Raw genomic sequence first — 27,822 nt, 5'->3', positions numbered from 1 at the left:
GGTTGGGCAGGGTATTTTCTGGGGCTGCCTTAGCAAAGTACCAAAACCTCACTGGCTTCAAACAACAGGAGTTTATTCTAGCACCATCCCGAAAGTCAAAGGCCTGAAATGACAGTATTAGCAGCACCAGCACTCCCACTGAAGGTTGTGGAGGAGAATCCTTCTCTGTCCTTCCAAATTCTCGTGGCTCCAGGCATTCCCGGGCTTGTGGCCACATCTCTCCAGTATTTGCCTTCTCCGTGGATGTGTGTCTCAAATATTCGTCTGCCTTTTTTCTTCGAAGGACACCTGTAATTGGCTTTAGGGCTCATCCCTAAATCTAGGTGGATTTTATCTTGAGATCCTTACCTTAATTATGTCTACGAAGAGACTTTTTCCAAATAAGGTCACATTGCCGGGTTCTAGGAGGCTTTCCGGGTTTCGGGGGCCACCCCGGGAAAGGAGGGCGTGTTCCTGCTTAGCCGGTGTGTTCTTACCGTGACCCCGCACAGCTTGTTTCTTTCGTGCCTCTGTGGATTAGCAAGGCTCAAAGGACAGTGTCAGGCTGGCAGACGCTTCCTAACAGTGGACATCCCAAACGCACTAACCTACTTGCCTTCAAATACACTCCTTGCCTGTGGGCCCTGGGATATTTCCACTGGGAGAGGAGAGGATGTCGTAATTTCTTGTTACCATTTATTCACCAACATCTGGCTATCCAGCACCAACTGTGGGCGTGGCACCAATTGTGGGCGTGGCAAGAGGGGTGGGCCTCGGTGGGGAGCTGGGAGAATCGGAAAGCCTCTGCTTTGTAGACGCTCACAGTGCCGACCAAATGCATCTTGGGGGGGGGGGGCGCCCTGATGCTAAGCACCCCAATCCCCCCCGCCCGCCCCATCAGTGTGGTGTCCTGGAGCGTCCCCAGGCTTCTTGGCTGTGACCTCACCTCTCCAGGTTCATGCGCGTGCCTTCCTCCGTCCGCTCCCTGTGAGACGAGGGGACGGCTGCTCATGTGTTGCCTAACCAACTTCACCAAAAGCCTGCAAGGCAGTCACGGTTCCGGTTCTTTCCTTCATGCAAGAGGTATGCTTAGGTTTTCGCATGGGCTGTAGGGAACAAGGCACACTTTTGCCCTTAAGGAGCTCACACGGACTAGAGAGAGATCGCAAAGGCCATTATTCATGTATTTCATGTATCCCTCTGTGATGGGCCCTCAGAGCTTTTACAGGCAAAGCAAGGTGTCTGTGCACTGGGGTTTGGGGGGATTCTTAGAAGGCCAGCTGACTGTCACTGCCAGCCATTCCTTTGAGTAAAGCATTGCTCCTTTCGTTTTCCATGTTTTAAGTTCAAATCTGCCTGGGAGAGATAGAATGAATTTTCTTTTTTTTTTTTTAACTTTTTGAAAAAATTTTTTAATGTTTATTTTTATTTTTGTGTGAGAGAGAGAGAGAGAGCAAGCAGGGGAGGGGCAGAGAGAGAGGGAGACACGGAGTCTGAAACAGGCTCCAGGCTCCGAGCTGTCAGCGCAGAGCCCAATGGGGGAGGCTCAAACTCACGAACCATGAGATCATGACCTGAGCCGAAGTCAGACACTCAATCGACTGAGCCACACAGGCGCCCCTAGGATGAATTTTTCTAACTCCCCAGACCAAGCATGCGTGCATTCATTCATTCACTGGACATTCTGTGCTTAGGCCCTTTGCAGACATGGCTTTTTTTCATGTACATGTCAAGTCCAGCAGGTGGAGAAGGTGGAGGGGCACGCATGTGAGGGGCTTTGTCCAGGGCTGCAGAGTTGGGAGTGACAGAGGTAGGATGGGTGTCCCCGTGTGTCCAGCTCTAAAGCTGTCACCATGACACAGCCCTGCCCTTTCAGCCCAATCTGGCTGAAAAATCCTGCTCTGCTGGGGGACACCCCCCAAAAGATCCCACCTTCTGGGCCCTGGGGAGAAGTGGGAAGGATGTTGATGGATCTCCCTTTCGTGTCCCCTTCCGCGTGTCCCAGCCTGCTCCATTTGTCACTGTTGGTGTTGGTTTAAAGGGCTGTGAGTTGTTTCGCGTGAATGATTTACACCCCTGGCTGGCATACCGGCACGTCCAGATCAGGATCAATTACCCAGCCGATGGAACTTCTCTTCCCGGAAAAAAGAAAAATGAGGTTTTGCCATTAATTTTAGTAAATGTACTATTCCTGGCGACTCCAGGAGCCATTATGGGGAAAAAGAATATTCTGGCTTCAAATCATTCAAGTCCCTTTGTCATGGGAGCGATGAGACAGCTCATCCGTGGATTTATGTCCTGCTGTTTTTCAATAGTTACAGAGCCCAGGGGAAACCACCTCAGCCCCAGGACAGGGTTACCAAGGGAGGTCAAGGGCAGCTGAAAAGGCTCCTGGTGACAGGGAGCCCTACTCTCTGCCTGCTTTGCAGCACATGCTTCTGTTTGGGAGGCCGCACCTGTTGGGTTTACCCCCTAGCACCTTGGCCTGACTCCCTACCCTGAACTTTCCCCTGAGTCAACGGTCTTTTTCAAAAGTTCCCCAGGTCTGGAAAAACATAGGTTGGACTTCTGCTTGCTTTCCCCAGTGACCCACGCTAGAGATCCCAGTGGCCTGTCTCTCTCTCTGGCTCACACAGTTTAGCGGCCAGGCCTGCTGTTTTACCTTACTTGGGTATTTACAAAAACATCCATCCCTTCCAGTCCTGTCCTTGCTTCCTCTGTCTTTATTTAAGCCCCATTCCCTCTGGTCTGGGGCTCCACAGTTACCTTCCAACTTGTCTCCCCACTTTCCCTCCACCCTCACTCATCCCTGCAGAAGATCTTTCCAGAAGGGACACGTCTTACTGGGTTACTCTTCTTGCTGAGAAATCTTCCACGGCTCTCCACTGGCTTCAGGACCAAATCCCAGCTCCTTCCCAGAGCCTCTGTAGATCCTTCTGCCTTTGGTCATCTGCCTCTTATCACCTCAAGTGTTCTACTCCAGCATGAAAGGACCCAACGTCGTGTTGTTTCTTGACCTGAGTGCCAGCCACAAAATCCCTTCCTCCCACCCTGAACCTGCTCTCCTCTACAGCTGCCCTCGCTCTTCTTCGGCTCCTACCTATCTGCCACCTGCATAGGGCAGACACATTACGTCTCTCTCTCTTTCTCATTCCCTCAAATAATTGCTTTAACTCGTGTGGGGAGAAGGGTGTGTATTAGCTTCTTAGAGCTTCTGTAACGAATTACCCAAAACCCGTTGTCTCAAAACAGTGGAAATTTATGATCTCACCATTCTGGAGGCCAGAGTCTAAAATCAAGGTGTTGGCAGGGTCGCAGTCCCCCTGAAGGCGTTAAGGGAGAATCCTTTCTTCCTCTTACAATTTCTGGCAGCTCTGGGTGTTCTTTGGCCGTGGCAACATGACATTAACCTCTGCCTCTGTGTTCACATGACCTTCTTCTCCTCTCTCCCTCCATGACCTCTCCTCTTCTTATAAGAACACTAGTCCATTGGGGGGCACCTGGGTGGCTCAGTCAGTTAAGCAGCCAACACTTGATTTCAGCTCAGGTCATGATCATACCGTCGTGGGATCAAACCCTGCACCAAGCTCTGTGCACTGACATCACAAAGCCTGCCTGAGATTCTGTCTCTTTCCCTCTCCCTCTGCACCTCCCCTGCTCATATGCGCTCGCTCTCTCTCTCTCTCTCTCTCTCTCTCTTCCTCTCCAAATAATTAAATACACTTCAAAAAAAAAAAAAAAAAAGAACACTAGTCATTGGATTTAAGACCCACCCTAATCCCGTATGACCTCGTCTTGACTAATTACATCTGTAAAGATGTGTTTCCAAAGAGGTCACACTCTGAGGTTCCCAGTGGATATGAGTTTTGGGGAGACACCCTTCAGCTTGCTGCAAGGTGGGAAAGAGAACCAGATTGGAGTCAGAGAGCTTGGGCTGCTAGGTTAACATTACAGGACCTCAGTTTCCTCATCTGTAAAATGGGGAAGGGAGATATGATGCAGCCAATATCATTGGGTGGCAGTGAGGCTTAAATGAGATGATTTATGTAAAAGGGTCCAATGATAGCACACGGTACGGTCTTAGCAGATGTCACACTGTTTTCTTTCTCCTTTCTTCTCCTACCCCTCCCCTGACTCTGATTCTCCATCTACTTAAACTTTATCATGAATCTGCTGACTCTCCCTCCCATCCCATGCCCATGATGGTTGATGGTCGTGATGTTGGTGGGAGCTATTTATTGTTCATCACGCACTGCATGCTGGGCACAGGGCTAAGCACTTACACGAGTTCTCTCATTTAAACCTCCCCTCTTGAGCAAAATATCCCTATTTTACTAGTAAAGGAATAAGAGGCAAAGAGCTGAAGCACCTTGTCCAAAGTCACCTTCCCAGCAATGACAGAATCAGAATTTGAACCCAGGTCTGACCAACTCAAACCTGTTCTCCTACTCAATAAGTTTTAGACACATTGTATTTACTCATTCGAGTACATTTGTTAAAAACAAAAACAAAAACAAAAACCTGAGGGGCGCCTGGGTGGCTCAGTCAGTTGAGCGTCTGACTTCAGCTCAGGTCATGATCTGGCTGGATTTGTGAGTTCAAGCCATGCATCGGGCTCTGTGCTGACAGCTCAGAGCCTGGAGCCTCCTTCAGATTCTGTGTCTCCTTCTCTCTCTGCCTCTCCCATGCTCATGCTCTGTCTCTCAATAATAAATAAATGTTTAAAAAATTTGAAAAAAAAACCCTGAGGTATAAAAAGTCATATTGGTTTTGATTCTGTCATCTAGGCTTCATTGACTTTTGGGATTGGATAATTGTCTCTTGGGGGCACTTTCTTGTGCCTCGTAGGATATTTAGGTGCCTCCCCAGCCTGTATCCACTAGAGGCCAGTGGCATCCCCCCACCCCAAGTCGCCACAATCAGAAATATCTCCAGACATTGCCAAATGTGCCCTTGGGAACAGAAGCGCCCCCAACTAAGATCACTGCCCTCACATCACCCTTACAATAACTCTGAAGGCAATGCTCATGAACTCCCCACTCATTGATCCCACTGATCAAACAGGTTTAGGGGTGTGATGTGATGTACCCAAGGTCACAAACACACTGGAGAAGGAGAGGAATTCAGGGCAGGAGGAGGAAGCAGCTTAATTCCCTACCCTCGGAGGAAAAAGACAGGAGGGAGTCCAGTAAAACCCAATCCCAACTTTTCCTGGCCCCAGTGGCAACTTCACAGCACAACCCAATTCTGGGTGGAATGAAAGATATTGCTGTAGACTGTGTACTTTTAATAATGTTTAAATAAAACATGGGAGCATGGGTGTGATCTCCTCACTGAGCCTGGCTTGTCAGCCGCCCGGGCAAAATCATTAATAGTTAATGGGCAACCACTTATGGCTCTACTTTTGTTAAATCCAGCATCAATTATATATGGCCCATGAATTATTTATTTGGTGTGATTGGGGGTATATTTTCCACCTTTGGGGTGGCGGGGGGGAAAGAATGCGAGGCCTAAGACAGATTATGGGCTAGCCGTGAGGGTCTTGTCTCCCTTCTGAACTGGGGGGTTTCCCTGCCCCTTGTTAGGAGAAGAGTTCCCACTGATGTGAGCGGCAGGTTGCGATGAATGTGGATCTGGGAAGGCACTGGCAGGAGAAAAGCTTGGAGCCGTCATGTGCTAGTAAGCGTGTTAACAACCAGCTCTCCAGAGCAGGTGAATCCTGGTAGTGTTTTCAAATCTCCCCCTAGAGCTGATTTCAAGCCAACAGTATGACGTCACTGGACGCGGAAATGGGAAGCCGCCCTACACACAGGCTAGAGATGAGACGCTTCAAAATCATTGGCCAAGAGTAAAATGTTGCTGCAATTATTAGGAAGCAATGCATTTTGAGGCTGTGTTCCTTTTTTTTGTTCTTCATGATTTATTTGATTGTAAGTTTACACTCATTGTGTTTTAATGGCAGTTGTGTTTGACAACTGGCCTGCAAAGTGCTTGAAAATTTAGCAATAAGCTGTGCAAGCTGATAGGAGCCGTTGCCAGGGGCTTGGAGTCTCCTTGGGGTGGGGTTGCCAGGGTTAGGAGGATTTGTAGGTTTGGGGTCCTAGGCTCTTAAATCAAATCTCATCATTCGCTGACAATTTTTTAAAATTTTTATGTATTTATTTTGAGAGAGAGAGAGAGAGAGAGAGAGCAGGGGAGGGGCAGAGAGAGAGAGAGAGAGAGGGAGACAGAGAATCCCAAGCAGGTTCTGCATTATCAGTGCAGAGCCTAATGCAGGGCTTGATCCCATGAACCATGAGATCATGACCTGAGCCAAAATCAAGAGTCGGATGCTTAACCAACTGAGCCACCCAGGTGCCCCACATTCACTTTTTTTGTTTTTAAAGTGGAACTACTTCACCATCAGAAGAAGGACTTCTTTGGCCTTGTGTGTCAAATGGGTACGATCGATCCCATCTGCTCAGAAAGACTAGAGCAAGCAGTTCACTCCATGTCCTAACTCTGCCTGTCATGTCCGCCCCTCCTACTCTCCCTCTTGTCCACTTCCTCCTGTCTTCTGAGAACCTGGCCACACCTGGTGAGGGCCTTGGTTTTCACATTTGTTCTCGTTTTTTCTCTTCTTTTTTTTTCTTGGTCACCCAAGGACCCATGTTTCCAACCTGTGTTGAGCATGCAGCCCCCTCCCACCACTTTGCCCAGAGGCATTCACCACACCCAGAGTTAAGGGTTTCATTTAAGAAACACACACACACTCACACACACACACACACACACACACACACCTCTCTATGTTTTCCTCCCGCAAATGGCTATGAACTTCAGAGCATAAAGATGAATTATTTTGGCTGGGAACTGAAGTATTTAAAAAGGCATTCCATATGGAGGGCATTTGGGGCCATGAGCAGGGTATAAATAATACCTTTTATGGTTCTCCTGATGGGGAGAGAGCTCTCCTAATTACAGCCCCGTTATCTCAGTGTGATCCAAAATGACCCAACACGTTTATAAACTCACTGTTCACACTGCTTCACTCCCCACCCATTCTGGCCTCCTGCATTTTCAGTGAGCTGACAGGGGAAAATGTGGATATTTATATCACTACCCCCTTCCGGGCACTGCAGGCTCCTGTCTGTCTCCCCACAAAGGTTTCTCTACAAAAGAAACTTGGTCCTAAAGGGGACGGGGGACCCCATGCCCACAGACCCAGACTCGTTTCTGGGATGGAATTCTTCCAACCTGCCTTTATCCCAAACCGTGAACGTGTTTGTCTCCATTCAAGAGGTGGTATCGTCTGATGAAATGGGTTTCTTTGCGCCTGCCTCTGAGATGAGCTATCTTGATAATAAAATCTATTACGGAGAGCCAACCTGGGAATAATTGGGTCTATTATTCCCCGACTTGTGGCTTTGTTTCTGCATCGAGAACAGGCTCTCCTGTAATTAATCAGAATTTAAAGTTGCTAATACCAATTACAAATAATGCATGGAGTTCTTGAGATGGTGAACAGAAGAGCAGATACTAATCTTGTCCCCCGAGACTTCACCAATTGAACTTTTGTCACTTCAGACTTGCTGGAAATTAGAGTAACTTAACTCTACAAAGTTAATTATTTTAAAAAGGTAAGGGGGGAGCAGATATTGATTGAATGTTGCAGGTGTACATTAAATTATTCAAATAGACCCAATTCAAATTGTTTAGATGCGATTATGCTTCTCTTAATTGCATGTCAGAGAGGCTCAGGAAGGTTAATCTTCACGATCGAAAGCACCATCATTGGCACGATTAGACATCTCCAGAAGATAGTGGTCCCAGGGAAGTCTAGGGGGCCCCAAATCAGACTCGATGTTCTGAATTCGTTCCCAAACTGTGACTTAGTTGGAAGGGTAATTCATCTCTTTCTGGCGCCCATTTTTATTTTGGCTGAGCTTAAACAACGAGAAGTCAGGAGACCTCAGACCAAGAAGTGGGAAAGAAAATGGTTTTTACTGGGAGAATTGGCTGGTTTGGAACTGCCAGTGTAATGTAACAGGAAAGGGTGAGCGAACTGGTCTAAATTACGGCCCTTTTGGTTGTAAGTGGCAGACAAAATTCAAATTGGCTTAAGCAAAAGGGAATGCGTTGGTTCATCTAATGGAAAAGTCTAGTGACCTCTGATTTCAGGTCCAGTGGGATGCAGGGACACAAAAGATACCGACAGGCTGAAGGCACTGTGTTGGGACCAGAGCAAATTGTGAACATCCTTTCCTAACCGTGTGTTCAAGGGTATCAGGTTGGTAGGTTGACGTTAGCCGTTGAAGGAGAATTTATACCATGGAAATAGGCAAATGCTCCAAACCTCTGCTTCTCCCAACCCCATTGAGCCAGCTTTTAAATATTCACCAGGATACCAGGGGCTGAACCCTTCCTTCCATCCCCGTTCTCAGGTAGGCTTTTCCTTCCCAAGGGGCAACAAACAGTCAGGCTGAAAAAATGATCAGCAAATCAACCTCCGTGATAAGACACGGTGCCTTGCACCCAACAACTTAGATGGAGGACCAAAAATGGAATCTCACTGACTCTGGCCTGGTTTGAATTTAATGCGTGTCCCTAAAGCGAGCACCAGTGCCAAAAGGGCACAGTCTCTGGCCGGATAGTTCTGGGAGACGTGCCCAGGCCCGAATCCAGGGATGGAGTCAGCCCTATCCTAACCACGTAGATGGAGAGTAAGGGAAGAAGTCCTCCCCCAAGCAAACCCAGAAGGCCTGGGAGTGGATTCCAGAGAGGAGACGCCCTCAGATGTTCACTGCAGAGGCTGTGTCTGTGTATCTTGACCCTGGCTGGCTTTCCTCTGCTCTGCCCAGGTTCCTTTTATGTTTTCTCTTCTCTACTTATTCTCTTGTCTTTCACTTGACTTCCCTCCTGCTTTACTTCTTTTCTGTTACTCCTGGAGCTGGGAGGTCCCGTAAGCAGGATGGATCAAAGAAAGGGGAGGGGAGGCCAGAAGCGGGTAGCCTGATTCTCCTTCGCGTCTTCATGAGGAAGTGGCTCCTGTAATGGGAGGAGCCTGCCTGGAAGCCAGAGGGCTTCTGCCTCGTGCTGGCTGTGGGAGCTGGGGCATGCCTCTCCCTGAGTGGGACTCATTTTCTCCCTCTCTGTAAAATGGATTGGATCACCTCTAAGGCCCTTGTTGCTGGGATGGTATGCGAGGCTAGAATTGGGCGATCATGGAGCTGTGGGCTTTGAGTGTGTCTCAAACAGCCCACAGGTCACGGTGGCAGCCTCCTCCTGGAAGGAGCCCGTCCCTACACCCCAAGACCTCTGTGCAGAGTCACAGAATCTCAAACCTGAAGCTGTGTAGGCTCCTCCATCCCATCTGATGCCTTCTCCAGCCTCAGACTGGTGGAAAGCCCACCTCTGGTTAAGCAGCTGCAGTGCTGGAGAAATCCCTACCTTTGCAGGCGACAAAACCCCTGTAGTTACCTGCCTTTCTCCACTGCATTCCAGGTGGATTCTATACCGACCCCAGATTCCAGATGTGGATTCCAGATGTGGATTCCAGATGTGTCACCTTATCTCTGGGGAGATGGGAGGTACCCTCTTGCTTCTCTCACCTGAGAGAGAGCCAGGAGTTATCCAGAGAGGACCGTGTTGTCCTTTTTAAGCAGCCACCCCCCACTTTTAAATTCATAGCTAATGCACATTTATGGGAAATCAAAGCAGAGCCCTTCATCAGGCTTCACCCATTTTTCCCCTGGCCCCTGAGGCAACACCCACAAAACACAGCTTGATATCCCATCACCTAGACCTGAGGTCAGCAAACTGCAGTCCATGGGCCAAATCTGGCCTGTCCTCTGTGTGTTTTTGTTTGTTTTTGTAAATAAAGTTTTATTAGAACATAGTCACAACTATTTATGTATATTCTATGGCTGCTTTCAAACTCCAATGGCAGAGGTGACTGTGACAGGGACCACTTAGTCCATGATATCTAAAATATTTATTATCTGGCCCTTTACAGGAAAAAAATGTGCTTACCTTTGCCCTATAACATTGCTGGGTGCATACAAGGCATGAAAAAAAATGCACGTTGAGTGAAGAAAGAGCTTGACAGAAGGGCAAGATAAGGAAGTAAGGAGACCTTGGTGCAAATCTTTGTTCCCTCACTTCCCTCCTGTGTGACTTTGGCCATGACACTCACCTTCTCTGTGTCTCTGTCATCTTATAAAATGGGGATAATCGCTGCAATTCCCTCACAACATTGTGGGGAAGATTTAATGAGAACATGTCATGGTAGCTGGTGCAAAGCAAACTTACCTATCATCATCATGAACATCGTTTTAGTCCGTTTGGCCTACTATCACAAAATAGTACAGACTAGGTGATGTTTAGCCAACAGAAATTTACTGATGACAGTGCTGGAGGTTGGGAAGTTCAAGACCAAGGCATCAGCATGGTCATGTTTTAGTAATGGCCCTCTTCCTAGTTTGTAGCTGGCACCTTCTTGTGGTGTCCTCACATGGCGGAAGGGACTAGGGAGCTCCCTGGAGCCTCTTTCATTAAAGCACTAACTCCATTCATGAGGGTTCCACCCTCATGACCTAATCACCTCCTGAAGCCCCACCTGCTAATACCTTCACCTTGGGTGGTTAGGATTTCATCAAAAAAATTTGGGGTGGGGGGACACAAACATTCAGACCATAGCAATCATCATCACTGTTACCATCATCACCATCATTTTCATCATAATCATCATCGTCTTCACTGTCATTTTCCCTCCCACCATCACCTCATCATCATTACCACTAATACCATCCCCCCATCGTCATCAACATCACCACTGCCACCATCATTACCATTAATTACCATCATGATCCTCATCACCTCCACCACCACCATCATCATCCTCACCACCATCATCATCATCATCATCACCATCACGACCACCACCATAACCACCACCACCACTCCCATCATCACCGCCATCATCATCACCACCATCACCACCAATACCTCCATTATTATCATCACCACCATCATGACGACCACCACCATCATCATCATCATCATCATCATCATCACCATCATGACCACCACCATAACCACCACCACCCCCATCATCACCGCCATCACCACCAACACCACCATTATTATCATCACCACCATTGTGATGACCACCACCATCATCATCACCACCATCATGACCACAACCATAACCACCACCACCACCCTTATCATCACCACCATCATCAACACCAACGCCACCACCATGAACACTACCACCACCACCACCATTATTATCATCACCACCATCATGACGACCACAACCATTATCATCATCATCATCACCATCATGACCACCACCATAACCACCACCACCACCCCCATCATCACCACCATCATCATCACCACCATCACCACCAATACCTCCATTATTATCATCACCACCATCATGACGACCACCACCATCATCATCATCATCATCATCACCATCATGACCACTACCATAATCACCACCACCCCCATCATCACCGCCATCACCACCAACACCACCATTATTATCATCACCACCATCATGATGACCACCACCATCATCATCATCATCATCACCATGACCACCACTATAACCACCACCACCACCCCTATCATCACCACCATCATCAACACCAACACCACCACCATGAACACTACCACCACCACCATCATTATTATCACCACCATTATGATGACCACCACCATCATGACCACTATCATAACCACCACCCCCATCATCACCACCATCATCATCACGACCATCACCACCAACACCACCACCATGAACACTACCACCACCACCACCACCATTATTATCATCACCACCATTGTGATGACCACCACCATCATCATCATCATCATCACCATCATGACCACTACCATAATCACCACCACCCCCATCATCACCGCCATCACCACCAACACCACCATTATTATCATCACCACCATCATGATGACCACCACCATCATCATCATCATCATCATCACCATGACCACCACTATAACCACCACCACCACCCCTATCATCACCACCATCATCAACACCAACACCACCACCATGAACACTACCACCACCACCATCATTATTATCACCACCATTATGATGACCACCACCATCATGACCACTATCATAACCACCACCCCCATCATCACCACCATCATCATCACGACCATCACCACCAACACCACCACCATGAACACTACCACCACCACCACCACCATTATTATCATCACCACCATTGTGATGACCACCACCATCATCATCATCATCATCACCATCATGACCACCACCATAACCACCGCCACCACCCCCATCATCACCACCATCACCACCACCACCACCACCACCACCATTATCATCACCACCATCATGACGACCACCACGACCACTACCCACTACCACCACCACCACCACCAGCACTATCATTACACCACCATCATCACCATCACCACCATTATGACTATTAGCATGACCATCACCACCACCACCATCATCATCACTATTATCATCAACACAAGAGTCAGACCCAGAGCAGAGAGCACCTCAGAGCCCCTTTGAGAGCAGGCAAACTCTGAGCTTCAGAGCAGAGATAGAAGGTTCTGGGAATCTTGTCCCCCGTGTGCTGTCCTCCCTCGTAACGGGTGGGTTCGTGGATGCCTCCTTATTTGTGCTCAGTGTCCCTGGCACTGGCTTCATTGGAATTCTGCCCTTTCCCCAGCCTTGCCTTGGCTGCATGCCAGGTAAATGACGCGGAGCCCATCCTGCCTCTAGTCACCTCTGCCACCCGCTCAGATAATTAGAATCAACACATCCATTTCCCTAATGGCATTCTCATCTTCCTCCCCGAAAAGTTTTCAAATAGAAAAAGAAAGGCAAAAACAAGCTACAACTGTCCTTGTTTGGGCAATTTGCAGCTCTCCACAGCTGACATCCACCCAGCTTTGTGGCAGAGCAGAGCTAGGTGGGAGATGACGTGGTCGGTGCTGTTATTAAGTTTGGCAGCGATTTGGAGACAAAGCGTCCTGCTGGAGAGAGGCTTATAAACAAATACTCAAGGGTAATCCTTTAGGCTCCAGCCTTTGTGAGCTCATTGCTGGTGGGTGGGGAGAAAAAAAAAAGAAGCCTTAATGTCACTTCTCGGCAAACAAAAGGAAAGGAACTCAGGAAATAAGATGGCTTTCACTTCTTCCCAAGAGCCTGGCCAAATGTCCTGAGTTGTGCCCAGGTAGCAATTGGATGCTTTTCACCAGGGATCAGCAAATGTTTTCTGTAAAGGGTCAGGGCGTAAATATTTTAGACTTTGCAGCCTATACAATTTGTCACAAAACGCTGCACATTGTTGTGCGAAAGAAGCCATAAACAATACACAAATGAATGGGCATGTGTGTTCCAATAAAACTTTATTTACAAAACAAACCAACAAAACCACAGGCTGTGCCTTGTTGACTCCTGTTCTAAGCTCTAGTGGAAGGAAAAATAGAATAGGAGACAGACCTCAGAGCTAGATTTAAATCCTGGTTCCAGCCTTTCCAGACTGTGTGTCCAGGACAAATCCGCCTGTCTTTTCTGAGCGTCAGTTTCCTCATCTTTAAAATGTGTTATAACATAGGTGATTTAAAAGTGTTTGGCACATTTTAAAGGTCAAAAAATAATAAGTGTCCCTACCTACCCCATGTTTATTATAGAGCACTGCCTCAGCTGGAAAACCCCAAGGACTAAAATCAACAGTCTGTGTACACACTTCTGTTGTGAGAGTGAACAGTAGGTTGTGGGTTAATGTCAGGCCATCATGAGACACTGAGAGTCAAGGACACTGCACTGTTTCGAGCCTAATAATTATGTTTGCATTTTAACTGGAATGGCTTTCAGAAGGGATCTTTGGGAGAATTCTGACTTTTGTGAGATGATGCTAATAGTTATGACATACTTAACCAGAGCGGGGGAAGGGACTCCTTTGCATACAAAAAGTATAAAAAGAACCCTGATTTGTGATCCCATGGTTGGTTGGTCGGTTGGTTTCCATTATGGATTTTAGCTGGAGGTTGATTTTAAGTTGAGTTGTATATAGTTTATATTTACTTGTTTTTTTTTTAACTGCTGTGATTTATATAACAGCTTGCCATTTATGCCAGGCATGTTTTATGCCTTATATTATTTAGTTCTCCCAAATCCCCTGGGACCTACTGCCTGCTTTTCAAAGTGTGGCTCACAGATGAGCGGTCATGGCTACAGAAATGCAGAATCCCAGGCCCCACGCCACACCTTTAAGTCAAGATGCACATTTTAACAAGACCCTCAGTGGTGCACATAGACACAAGGAATCCTAATATAGACACTGCATCATGGTTATATTACAGATCGGGAGACAGAGGCTGAGAGAGGTGACAGACAGAGCTTCCCCCCATCCAGACCCTGACCACACAGTCGACTACCCTATTTAGCTTATGGTTCCTGCCTCTGTATTAGTGATATGGTTATTTTGCTTCTCTAACCTTTCCGCCCAGCTAACCGTGTACTTCCTGTTGTTAGGCATCCCTTTCTTCTTGACTCTTCCATTGTGGGGGTCCAAAAGTTAACCGCACACCAAGTAGGTGCTCAAATATCTGCTGTCTGGTTGAGTGACTCCATCAAACATTTGCATATGCAAAACTGAAAGCCTGCTATTTAAAAAAAATGGGGTTGGGGGCTGCCAGTTGTAATCAGTAGGGTGTCCTGGGCACATGTGCCTTTCAGTGCTGAGTCTTTAGAATATAGAATAATAACCTCTCTTGGAGGGTTAGAAGCATAAACACCTTGACCCCAAGGGCTCTAAGAAGCTTCAGGTTTCTCTAGTTTTGTCTTCTGGAGTGATAACTTCAGCAATCAGGACAGGTGAGGCACAGTGATTTCCCCAGTGTTTAGATTATTCTATTTTAGTTTTTAATTTTAAAGTAATCTCTGTGCCCAGTGTGGGGCTTGAACTCATGGCCCTGAGATTAAGAGTCCCATGCTCCATCAACTGAGCCAGCAAGGCTCCCCTAGGTTCTTTTCTATCTCCCTAGAACATATGCGAATCCCCTAGAGAGGTGGTCTCCAAATATGTCCGCCAGCAGCCTCATGGAGCTATTTAAATTTACGTTAATTAAAATTAAATACGATTAGGACACAGCTGTTGACTTGCACGGGCCACGTATCAAACACTCAGTAGCCACCTGTGGCCAGCAGGCATAATCTGGCACCAACATAACCTTTTGGCATGTAATCTGAATTCTTCCCCTTTGTTCCAGTCTTACTCGCGGTTCCTCCCCGACCTCTTTCCGGGGTGAAGCCAGCCAGGCCACATGCACTTCCTTTCCAATTCCCTCTTTGGGCCACTTATGGCTCTTCTCATGGCCAGAAGGAGGGGGACTTGGTTTTGGAGCAAGAAGTAACAAGGCTATGCTCAAGATAGCCTCACTGAGCCGTCAACTCCTTTAGGTTAAACCCCACTCGTGCCTTGGGCCACCCTGGTCTTGGGATGGCAAGGACACCGACATTGTCATCTAGTCTCTGTATTTCATCCATTTTTCCACAGGGCGCCACCGCCCTGCATTTTTTGAAAAATAAGTTTTACAGCTAAACTCTGTTATGTCTGTAAGTTAACTTTCAAACCTTCCTCTCCTCTGATATGACTTTCTAACAACATGATTGCTCAACATTTAGACCTGTGGAATCTTAGCATTTGGAATGATAGCATCCTAGAGATACTATGGTATCTAAGACCTTAGAATCTTCAAGCTAGAAAATCTTAGGACGCGTAGAAGTTTGAATCATTAGACATACATAATAGTAAAATCTTATTAGGTTGAACCATACAAAATTTCCATTTGTATATAAAATGGTTGACTATAGTTGATTTCACACGGTTCAGCCTAATAAAAGTATGGACTATTGGAAGTCATACATTCTTAGAATTATTCACTCCCAAAAGCTACTGAATTTTAGAACCCTAAGATTTTAGAACAGGGACCAGTAAATTTTTTCCCCCAAGGTCCAGAGGGTAAATATTTTCAGCTTTGTGCACCACAGACTCTCTCTCAACCTCTGAATCCTGAAAGCATCCACACGGACAATACATAAATGAATGTGTGGTTGTGTTCCAATAAAACTTTATTTACAAAGACAGGCACAGGCCAGATTGGAATTGCAGGCCATAGTTTGCTGCCCCTGTTTTGGAACATAAAAGCTGAAAGGGTTCCATCAAGCACTTGGATTCGCACAGGAAACTCCTAGACCTACTTTCAGAGGTCCTGAAGGGCCTCATTCAAATGTGGAGACATTTTTTTTTAATGTTTATTTTATTTTTGAGAGAGAGAGTGAGCAGGGGATGGGAAGAGAGAGAGGGAGACAGAGGATCCCAAGCAGGCTCTGTGAGAACAGCAGAGAGTCTGATGTGGGGCTCAAACCCATGAACCATGAGATCATGACCTGAGCCAAAGTCGGACACTCAACCAATTGAGCCCCCCAGGCAGCCCCAAACGTGGAGACATTTTAAGGAATTGTTGCTTAGTTCAGACCACTGTCTCTCCCGGGGCAGCATGTGGCCTCCAGAGAGGGAATGAGGAGAAGGAGGAGCCTCTGGAGGCTGTTGCTAACATGTTCCCCGGCCCTGGGAGGGAGTCAAAGCCATGTGTCTACCCTGAGGAGAATGAACGAGGCCTGCCTTCCAGCAGCCCCAGCCCCTCTGAGCCAAGCCCCTCAATGAGAAGGTCCAGATGACCCTGCGTGCTGGAGAGGGCAGGATGGATAGAGCTGGCAAGAGCCAGGGGTGGGGGGAGGGTGGGATGGAGGGCAGCAGCGAGGTGGATTTGATGAGGCTGTTCGTCCAGGTGGCGCGGGCCACAACCTCGACATGTGGAGGAGAAAAGAGAGATCATACACTGCTTAGCGATCGTTTCTTTCCCGCTGAGTCAATAAATGAATAAATGGACCACGAGTGGCCAAGTGGCTGATATAATTTTAGACTCCATCAAAAGGAAGATCACAAAAGTGTATGGAGGGAGCTTCCACGTCTCTGTGTCTCCCCGCGGGGGGCCTGGGCTTCCTAATGTTACAGTCTGGGAGGCATCTCAAAGGAGGACAGGGCAATCTGGGGACATTTACTGCCTGTCTGCTACATGGCAGACACAGTGCAAAGTGCTTTCCATGCTTTCCACAATTTGTCTCATGAAATCGGCACTTCCAACCTCATGAGCCAGGTAATATTTTTTTTTCCCCTCTATTTTACACAATTTTTTTTAAAAAGGCGTTTAAAAAGACGAAGTGACTTGCCCAAGGCTAAATAAGTAGGAAAGATTAGCGCCGGGACATGGAATTGGTCTCCTGGACTTCGAAACCTTTGCGCCCAATCAAGATGTTGCTATTTCGTGAAGGAACATCACGATGCATGTGGATCACCCCCGGGGTATTGTTCAGATGCAGAGCCTACGTCAGCACATCTGGGGCAGGGCCTGAGAATCTGCATTCCCAACCAGGAACCAGGTGGTGCCGCTGGCCCAGGGGCCTCCCTGGGAGTGGCTGGCACTGTATCATGCTCTCTCCTTATTCCAGACCCCCTGAAGCCATGGAAGGGGAAAGCGGATTTTTTTAAGATGAGGTCACACAGCAGGAAGTGGTTTACCAGTTCAGGATTCAAATTCGCATCTGTCTGATCCAGAGTCTGTGTCTACTGCCCCCCCTTCTGCCTTTAGCTTGGCTTTCGACCGCATTGGATTTTGCCACTCAGGGAATACTTTGCAACATCTGGAGACATCACTGATGGGCACAATGTGGGGGCAGGCATGCTGCTGGTTATCTACTGGGTCAAGGTCAAGGACACTGCTAATGATCCTGAAATGCTTAGAACAGCCAGCTTCCCGGCACCCCCAGCAAAGAATAATCTCCCTCCCCAGGGCACCTAGGTGGCTTAGTCAGTGAACTGTCCGACTCTTGATTTTGGCTGATCAGGTCATGATTTCAAGGTTCCTGAGTTCGAGCCCTGCGTCAGGCTCTGTGCTGTTGGCAGGCTGTTAGCACAGAGCCTGCTTGGGATTCTCTCTCTCCCTCTCTCTCCTTTCCCATTCAGTCTCTCTGTCTCTCTCTCTCAAAATAAATAAACTTAAAAAAATGATCTCCCTCCCCTGTCAATGTCCATCGATGTCAATACATCAATAGTGTCGATAATGTCAGTAACACTGAAATTGAGAAACCCTCCCTTCTAACAGAGTCTCCTTCCATCCAGAAAATAAAAACCCACCTAGAACCCCTGTCTGGAGGCCACATAGTGCTCTTGAATTAGAGGAGTTCATGAGCATTTGAAACTATGCTCCCACAAAAAAAGTAGCGTGAATAAAAATGACAGTCAAAACTACCGACAAAAGCCCATTTCCCAGTCAATAAGTGGAACTTTCCACTGCTTCGAGATGAAGCCAGGGTGTTTGCATCTCTGGAACATCCTCTCGCCTCAGCAGATGGAAGTCAATCAAGTCCAGAAATCATTGTCTTAATCTCCGGTCATTATCACGCCTGGCCGCACACTGTTTATCGGCGTCTTTAGCTGTTAATGTCGCACGCACTGTTTTCTCTGACAACAGCTCCTATTTCCACCCATTTCTCAGCCAGACGGCATTGACCGCGGTCCAAGCACGAGAAAAGCTGGGATCCGGCATTGATTGCCAGGACCCACAGCTCCGGTCCACGTCCTGGCTGATCACTTCCGGGGCGGGGGGGGGGGGGCACGTATCTAGTAACACAAGACTATTAATGAAGGTTGATGGACCTGGGAGGGTTTGTTTCTGTTCACTCGAGCTCATTGGTGATGGTTCTTTGGCTTGTTGGGACCGCCGGCTGGGGCTTCAGTCATGATAAGACGACTGTGTGTGCCTGAAGCAAAGTGGATCTCTGGAGAGGGACGAAGCCATATGACAATGGTCTTGTACGCATTCCGCTCTTCACAGTTTACAAAGCACGTGGACGTGACCTGGGCTTTGCAGACAGGGAGAGAATGGATGGCTAACGTGGAGTTGAGAGGGCAGACTCTCGCATGTGTCCCTGGTGCTGGGGAGTCGGGGCAGGGGCGGGCCCCGTATCCGGGGCTTGGGTCTGGTGCCTTTTCTCAATCTCACCGCTGTGCTGTCTCTCCCTGGCTGTGCATATTCCTCGTCTCCTAGGGAGTATCTGCGGTCCTGCCCACATCTCTCCTGGAACTCTCTGAACTCAGAAGGATGCTAACAAGGACGAGATCTCACCTGACGATGGGCAGTGGGGGTTAGCACATTGGCAATAATGATTTTCTCCGATTCTTGGGCACGTTTGCATGACTTGTGACCGGGAAGTGAGGAAGTTGGGAGAGATGGGAGTGTGTTTTGGTGGAGAGGGGACAGGAAGGATCTGGGGCATTGAAATAGTACAGCCAGGGCGGGTGCAGGGTTGAGTGGCCCAGCTGCCTAAATGAGGAGCCTGAGAGGGCCAGGGGACATGGGGGGAACGTGAGAAAATGTCACGATAGAGGAACCCCCGTCAACTTGCCACACTTTACAAGCTGTCACCCGGTTGCTCCGGGAACAGGAAAGAGGGCTGTTTATGGAGCACCTGCTGTGTTGTATGCGGTATATCAAGCACCTTCCACCCAGGAGCCCACATCTGTGGGCTCTTGTACAATCCCACAGCACAGCTATGCTGAGGTCATTCCCACTTTACAGTTTAGGGAAACTGAGGGTCAGGTAGATGGGTGACAAGACTGGACGCAATGGAGAAGGCATCATCGTGGAAGAAGGCATCATGGAGAAAATGACTATGAAATGGGTCTTGAAGGATGAGTAGGAGTTCACTCAGCAGGGAAGAGCATTCCAGGTAGAGGAACAGTAGGCGCAAAGGCACCGGGGCAGGAAGGAGCGCAGCCTGTTTGGGAGCTGGTGAAGACCATGGGAATTACCAATGAGTGGGGTGCAGAGGGTGGGTACTGGAAGGAGAAGAATGTCAGAAGGTGGGCGGGGGACCGTGAAGCCTCGCCAGGCTTAGCCACACAGTTTGGACTGTGAGAAATGAGGAGGAACTAGGGCCTCTTAAGCGGGAGAGGACGTGATCACATTACAGAGATTCTCCGTTGGGCGATTTACGAGATGCAGCACAGAAAGGGGGCTAGGCAGAAGAGAGGGACAGCAGCTGAAGACAGCAAGACAGCAAGAGCACCCTTAGGGGATGATGATGGACCCTCTATGATCATGAACAGAGGGCAGGAGAAAAGTGCAAGAGACCAGCCCCATTGTACTGAGGAGACACTTGAAGCCCAGAGTAGGGACCGGGGGTGGGGGGTAGGGGGTATGGAATAAATGGTGTTTGCGTTACCTTCTTTGGGTGCAGGACCCAGGGGACACTTGAGAAGTTTCAAAGTCCAGCTTCCCTATTTCTGCAATCACATGGACTAGTGGGCTGAGAAGACATACGAGCTTCATTTCCATTTAAATTGAAATAAGACATGTCAAAGGTGACTCGATAATTACTGCCTGGAACAATGGCCCTCTGATGCGGGAAGTGTAGTGTCAGTGTATGTGGTACAGATAATTTTTGCATTTGAGACTTAATTATGTTGATATAATTATTCTTCTGTCAGGAGAAATTGGGTGGCACAGATACGTCATATTTGCATCTGAGTAGAAAAATGAAATGCTTTCCTTCTTCTTCTTCTTTTTTTTTTTTTTTTTGCAGGAAGCAACTGGGTGGGCGACTCTGGGGAGTCAGGAATGGGGGGTTTGGAAGTTCACTCCCGGTCAGGATGGCTGTCTGTGGCTGGCGGGGCTTTGTGACACCCTGCTGGTGTCCCCTTGGGAGGGCTGGACTCCACCCACAGTCCTTCTTTGCCCCTTTCTGAAGATGCTGCATCAGAAGTCACAGCCTGGGGCCAGTTTTAGGGCTGAGAAAGCTGTGAGCTCTGAGTAGCTAGAGCTGTAAGGAATTTTTAGAGAGTGGGATTTATTTTATTTTATTTTATTTTATTTTATTTTATACTACTCTGTTCCATATTAAATTAAATTAAATTAATTAATAATTAATTTAATTTAATTTAATTTAATTTAATTTAATTCGCAAAGCTTGTGATTCAAAGACTCACAAAGCCTGATCACTTCCCTCCTGGCTGTCCCCACCCCACTGGTCTTTTGTGAGGGTCTGGTGCCGGTGAAAGGAGTCTGTGCCCTCCACCACCCCCCACCCATCTGGAGAAACTTGGGACCCCCCAGAATCCAGTACAAAGCCCCCTCCTCACCATTGGAACCCCAGTCCGTGGCACCATTGTCACCCAGGGGTGGCGCCCAGTGTTTAGGCAAAAATGGCTCATAGTCCAAAGTGGGTGAAAGAGAAAACGTAGAGGGAGGAGCTCACTTCCTTTATAAAAAATGCTTATTTATTTATTTACTTTAAATGTCTTATTTATTTTTGAGAGACCACAAGTGGGGGAGGGGCAGAGAGGATCCAGCTGGAGGAGGGTTCTGCACTGACAGCAGTGAGCCCGATGTGGGGCTTGAACTCATGAACCATGAGATTGTGACCTGGGCTGAAGTCAGATGCTCAACCGACTGAGCCACCCAGGTGCCCCAATGGTCATTTATTTTTGACAGAGAGAGAGAGAGAGACAGAGCGTGAGTGGGGGAGGGGCAGAGAGAGAGGGAGACACAGAATCTGAAGCAGGCTCCAGGCTCTGAGACGTCAGCACAGAGCCCGACGTGGGGCTCGAACCCACGAACCATAAAATCATGACCTAAGCCGAAGTCAGACGCTTAACCCACCCCAGCGCCCCGAGGGGAGCTCACTGTCTAACAGAGAGAGGACCTAGGTTCTAGCTCGACCTCGGCCACCCAGGGGGTGGCTCAGCAACCTTGGCCAGGTGTCCTCCTGCTCAGAGCCTCAGTTTTGGGGCCTGGCAGATGCTGTGTGTGTCCACAGATGCATCTGTGATGTGTGCATGCATATCGCACACACAATATGTGCAGGCCAGGTCCTCATCATCTAGATGTTTATCAGCCCAAGCTGCCTAAAACGTTCATTTTCCGGAATTCTATAAAGGCCTTCAGGCAGTAGCTGGGGGCATTTTGAAACAATCAGTTAGGAAAATGAGCAGGGAGAAGGAGGGCTGCAAGCAGGTGCCTGGAGTCCCAAGCCCTTCTGTCTCAAGGTGACGGGGAATCCTGGTGGGGCAAGCTGGAGGGGCGGGGTGGGGGTTCCAAGGCTCCCTGCTTGTCTGCATGGCTAACTCCATTCTGCCTTTCACATAAAACCATTTTACCCAAGCATCTATACGCACGTGCAGAAATGAACACAGGATGGAAAGACACCGTCTTAGTCCTTAAGAGGGGTTGTCCCCAAGTAACAGACATTTTTAAAGGGTTTTTTTTGCCACTTTATTTTCTAAATTCTCTATAGGGAACCCTGTGGGAAACAGAAAAGAGAAGAAATGGTGTTTAAAAGACAAATAAAGGATCACAGGGCATTATACAAGTATGCTAGGGCTGCTGTAGCAAAGTGCTACAGACAGAGTGGCTTGGACAAACAGAAATGTCTCGAGGTCTGGAGGCCAGAAGCCTGAAATCATGGTGTCGGCAGAGTTGTGTTCCCCCTATAGGGGCTAGAGAGGGAAGTGCTCCATGCTTCTCTTCTAGCTTCTGGTGGTTTGCTGGCCGTCTTTTATGTTCTTTGGCTTGTAGATGCATCCTTGGGATCTCCTGCTGACACATGGAGCCCTCCCTGTGTGTCTTCACATCATCTCCCCTCTGTGTGTGTCTGTCCCTTTCCAAATGTCTCTCTTCTTATAAGGACACTGGTCATACTGCATGTGGGTCAGCTCATGTTAACTTGATTACCTCTGTAAAGACCCTGTCTCCAAACACAGCTGTATTCTGAGGTACCAGGGATTAGGATTTCAACCTATTTTGGGGTCAGGGGGACATAATTCAACCTATAAATAGATATGTTTCTAGAAATGAGAAGAAGTGCAGGATGGCTACGGTGTTTTCCTTTGTGGGTGGTGGAGTCCATTGAGATGGAGGTTATATGTGAAGAACGTCTAGTGTTACCGTGTTGGTCAACTTCCAAGATGGTGCCCCATGATCCCAACCTCTGGCATTCACACCCCTGCATAGCCTCCTCCCATATTGTGCCAGAGTTGGTCTGTGTGATCAAGAGATGGTCAGTAGTGATGACACCTTGTCACTCCCGAGGCTAGGTTATCCAAGGCATTTGGCATTTGCCCTCCTCTGTCTTGGATCATGTGCCCTGGGACCCCCAACCACCACGTCCTGAGGACACTCAAGCAGCTCAGTGAAGTCCCTTGTGGCAGAGAACCGAAGGCTCCAGCCAACAGCCATGTCAGTGAGCCTTTCTTGGAAGGGACCCTCCAGCTTCAGTCAAGCCTTTGGACAACTATGCCCTGGCTGACATCTTCACTAATACAGATTCTGGATTAGTTTTCTTTTGCGGCTGCCATAAATTATCCCAAACTTAGCAGCTTAGGATAATGCAATTTATCCTCTTACTGACTTGGAGGTCAGACGTTTAAAATAAGTCTTAAGGGGTTAAAATCAAGGTGCAAACAGGACTGGTTCCTTCTGGAGGCCCCCAGAGCAACTCATGCCTTGCCTCTCTCAGCTTGTGGAAGCAGCCAGAAATTCCTGGCTCCTGGCGACCTCACTCCAGCACTATGCCGCCATCACTTTATTGCCTTCTTCCCCACTGACCCTCCCACCTTCTTCTTATGAGGACCCTTCTGATGACATCCAGGGATCACCCGGATACTCCAGGATAACCTCCCCATCTCAAGATCCTTAATTTAATCACACCTGCAAAATTCCTCTTGCCATCTAAGTTAACATAGTCACATGTAGCAGGGATTAGGATGTGGACGTCTTTGGAGGCTGTTATTCATTCTGCTATAGACTCTGAGCCAGATAAGCCACTCCTGAATTCCTGACCCACAGGAGACACTGAGAGAGATAGTGAATGATCTTTCATATTTCAAAACACTAGGTATTGAGGCAACCTGTTATGTAACAATAAATAACTAATACAGATTAGGGGGTTGTAATCCAACATTTGGTTCTGTAACACTTGAAAATTGTAATTCTGGATTTCTTAGGACTTTTTCCTTGAAATATATATATACATATATATATTTCAAGGAAAAACATATATATATATATATTTACATATATATACATATACACACGCATCTATTTATCTATCTACTATATATTTACATCTATATAAAATATAAATATTTATAAATATAGGTATGGATGGAGAGAAAGAGAGAGAGAGAGAGAGAGAGAGGAAAGTGTGCAGATCTTGCAAACATACAGTTGGATGACTTTCTACAAACTGAGAACACTCTGTCTTTCATAATGAAGCCTGGGTTAAGCCTGGATATGTCTGTGCTCTGTGCCCGTGATTCTCCTCTCTTCCTCTCAGATACATTCCCGCTCCTTCTCTTCTCAACTTTACGTTGTAGGAAACTAGGGGCACCTGGGGGGCTCAGTCGGTTAAGCGTCCGACTTCTGCTCAGGTCATGATCTTGAGGTCCATGAGTTCAAAACCCGTGGTGGACTCTGTGCTGATGGCTCAGAGCCTGGAGCCTGCTCCGGATTCTGTCTCTCCCCCTCTCTCTGCCCTTCCCCTGCTCATGCTCTGTCTCTCTGTTTCAGTCTCTGTCTCTCTCAAAAATAAACATTAAAAAAAATAAAAATAAATTGTAGGAAACTGTTTTCTCATTTCCTTGCCTTTCATTGGTCAACCAATGAAAGGCGGCAATGGACAATGAGCAGGAGAGGGAGAGAAGCCAGGATATTTCTCCCTCTTTTGCACTACCTTGGAGGTGCATCCCCGGCAGCAGCTGAGGCAGCCTCCCATTGGATGGCCCAACATTCTGATTTGTCCTTCGAGCTCTAGGTTGGCAGTGCCTTCCTGCCATTGCTAATCTATCCTGGCTTCTCACCTTTTTCTGTCATCTGAATAACCAATTCCCTGTATTAAATTCTTTTGTTTGAATGATCTAGAGCTATTTCTATTTTCTCAACTGATAAAGGCTCCTTTGAGGCACTGTATTAAATCCTTCCAGTTTCAACAACAACAAAAAAGCAACAGGCTTATAAAACTACATTTTCTGAAAAATGAGGCTGTCCTTGCCATGTGATACCTGCAGGCTTCATACTTTCTGAGTCTTTTCATAGAACGAAGGACATTTTGTTATGTATCAAGTGTGTGCCCACATATTAGGTAGACCAGATGTACACCACCATACATTATTTCGTTTGTTTCTTGCCATGATCTTTTGTCTGGAGATCATACTTGCATTTTGCCAGATGAGGAACTGGAAGGAAGGAAGGATTAAGAATTCTTCAAAATTCACATAAGCGTTTCATTTCTCCTGCTGTTCCCATATTGTTGTTAGCCCCCCACCACCCCCGACTGGGGTCTCTCAATTCCACAGAGCACTTACCAGTTTTCAAGGAGACCTGGCCCTCTCGTCTGCCAACCAACCAACCAACTAATATCAGTATCTTCTTTGAGGATTCAGGATGCATTTCCAGGAAGATGGAGGTCTTTTAGAGTGTGGCACGATTGGGAGTTCCGGCTGATGGGCCACTGGATGAAGTGCTTAGCTTGGTGGTTCATAGAGGGGACTCTGGCCCCAGATTGCCTGGGTGTATGCAGGGATCGATTGGACATGCCTGCTGCAGGTGCAGAAAAGGGTGGGAGGAGTTGTTAGGTATTTACTGATCCTTTGGAAACAGGCAGCCCTGAGCTTGAATCTGTGTGTCACTTTCTAGCTGTGTGACTTCAAGGTCTTTGATGAGTCTCTCTGTGTCTATTACCAAATGATAAGCACAGAATCAAATAATTAATTTGCAGGAAGATTGTGAAGAAAGGGACTTGGCGTAGTGATGACCACCTTATCCTTAGCCCCTCTTGTTGCTGGAGGTTGGGCTCTAAGTAAGAGAATCTGGTGCTTCCTTTGGGGGTTTCTACTGGGTACCCCAAGACTTTCCTTTCCCACATTGAGACTCAAAGCTCCATGCTAACGCTTGTTCCATTGCCAATATGACCCTGGAACTCTAGCCAGGACACCGTTGACAGGGCTTTTATTTTACCTCGCAGCCTCATTTCTCCCAGGCAAGGGACCCTGGGACAATTTGAATGAAACAATGGAAATTCCTCATCATCTCATCACTTCTTTCAGAGAAGACTCCCCCCACCTCTGGAGACACAAATATCCTTGGGTAAAGCAGGAGCAAAGGGGACAAGAGCCATGGGCTGGAGTCAGGACACCAGGGTCCAGCTATAGATCACTGTGTCTTGGGTGCACGACCTTGGGCAGATGATTTCACCTTTCTGAGGCTCAGTCTGCTCATCTGTCAAATGGGGATAACGAGGCCAGCGTGGGAGGCACTGAGCGGGTGGTCCGGCGGATTGTTCCTCGCAGCATAGACAGAAATAAAATCTTATATAGTTTTTAACTTTCTGATAAGAAAAGTCATCCATATTCTTTGCAGAAAGTCTGGAGAAGTATAGAAAGGAAAACAAAAGTCACCTGACCTCTCACCACTTGAGATAATAACTCTGCCATTACTTTGTCGTCATGTCCTCAAGTTACTTCTTATGTGCTTGTGTCGCACTTGACTTTGAGGGTTCTCATAAAAATTATGTGAAATGAGGCATTTCATACATTTAGCAGGGGACCTGCCCATGTGAGAAAATAGAAATAAATACACTCACATAATAATGAATTAAACAAATATTTATTAAGAATGTGCTATGTGTCAGACTGGGAATGTTCACGCAGGTGCATCTGAATATACGCACATACACGTGTGTTCATGCATATTTATATGTATTTGTAATAGCATATATATTTGTGTGTAATTTTTTTGGGGGGGGGAGGCAGGCTCTGTAACATAACATTTCTATTTGTCTTTAGCGCATCAGAAGAAAACAAAGTGAGTTTTCATTATGTTCAGGAGGTGTTTTGAGATGGCCTGATCTACAATATAAACTAGGAGAAATGAACTTTGCAGTGGGATACCTTGAAAGGATGTAGAGGCAACCTCTCGAGCCGCAGAAACTGATGCGTGAGTCCTGCGCATTTGCAGACAGGAGGCCGTCTGCTAAAGATGCCCTGGGCAGAGAAAACAAACAACAGTTTTGAGTATTAGCCTCCAATGGGAATGTCACAGGAGGAGATGATTTTAATTGCAGCTACTAATTATCGTATGAACGACCTCCCACACGGGCAGCTCTGTGTGGCATGTTCCAGGGGGAGTAGCCTGGAAGTTTAACAAGGGTTAATGATTCTCTTAAGCGATGCTGGGGAGGTCAGCACATACACACAGTACTGTATTTATCTCTGTGTGTGTGGTAGTATGTATGCATAATGAATTCCCAGGCCCCCCCGCTTCATTCACCACTTAGAGTCATGCTATAACACCATTCATGCAATCCCCAAACATACACTGAGCGCCTGCTATGTTCTGAACACCAGCAATACAGATAGATGAGGTCCCTGCGAGAATGTCGAACTCCGTAGAAGTTAGGACTTAGCCTGCACCGCTTGTGCGTAGATCAGGGCTGGCACACAGTAGGTGCTCGATAACTGTTTAGTGAATGAATGAAAGGTATATAAACATACATATACATACATGTAATGAATATATCATACATGTATATAATATCTATGTTGTGTGTTATTACAGTGTGTATATGGCTCGATTGCAGCCATAGATGAACGTGGGCATATTTGCCAGTGGGTTTCTGCCGTATACGTCTAACTATCTGAATAGTTCCATATCCTAATTTCT

General features: G+C 47.3%; 1 protein-coding gene and 2 long non-coding RNA genes across 4 annotated transcripts in view; 2 read left to right on the top strand and 1 right to left on the bottom strand.

The window, feature by feature from the left end:
* The window catches only part of MYO18B (myosin XVIIIB), a 241,854-nt gene that overhangs the window by 171,580 nt on the left and 42,452 nt on the right, over positions 1-27,822 (top strand). The window lies entirely within an intron of this gene.
* Positions 72-3,488, bottom strand: LOC122203214. Its single transcript, XR_006195090.1, has 3 exons — positions 3,251-3,488; positions 926-1,085; positions 72-288 (listed from the first exon to the last, which is right to left on the bottom strand). It is a non-coding gene; the product is annotated as an uncharacterized LOC122203214 (long non-coding RNA).
* Positions 988-27,245, top strand: LOC122203213. 2 transcript variants are annotated; one of them, XR_006195089.1, is made up of 5 exons: positions 988-1,062; positions 5,565-5,691; positions 8,124-8,248; positions 9,974-10,083; positions 26,946-27,245. It is a non-coding gene; the product is annotated as an uncharacterized LOC122203213 (long non-coding RNA). The 2 variants fall into 2 exon arrangements; XR_006195088.1 differs by lacking the exon at positions 5,565-5,691.

This window comes from Panthera leo, chromosome D3 (assembly GCF_018350215.1).
Source record: "Panthera leo isolate Ple1 chromosome D3, P.leo_Ple1_pat1.1, whole genome shotgun sequence".
Lineage (NCBI taxonomy): Eukaryota > Metazoa > Chordata > Mammalia > Carnivora > Felidae > Panthera > Panthera leo.
This window is presented reverse-complemented; position numbering and strand designations above follow the sequence as displayed.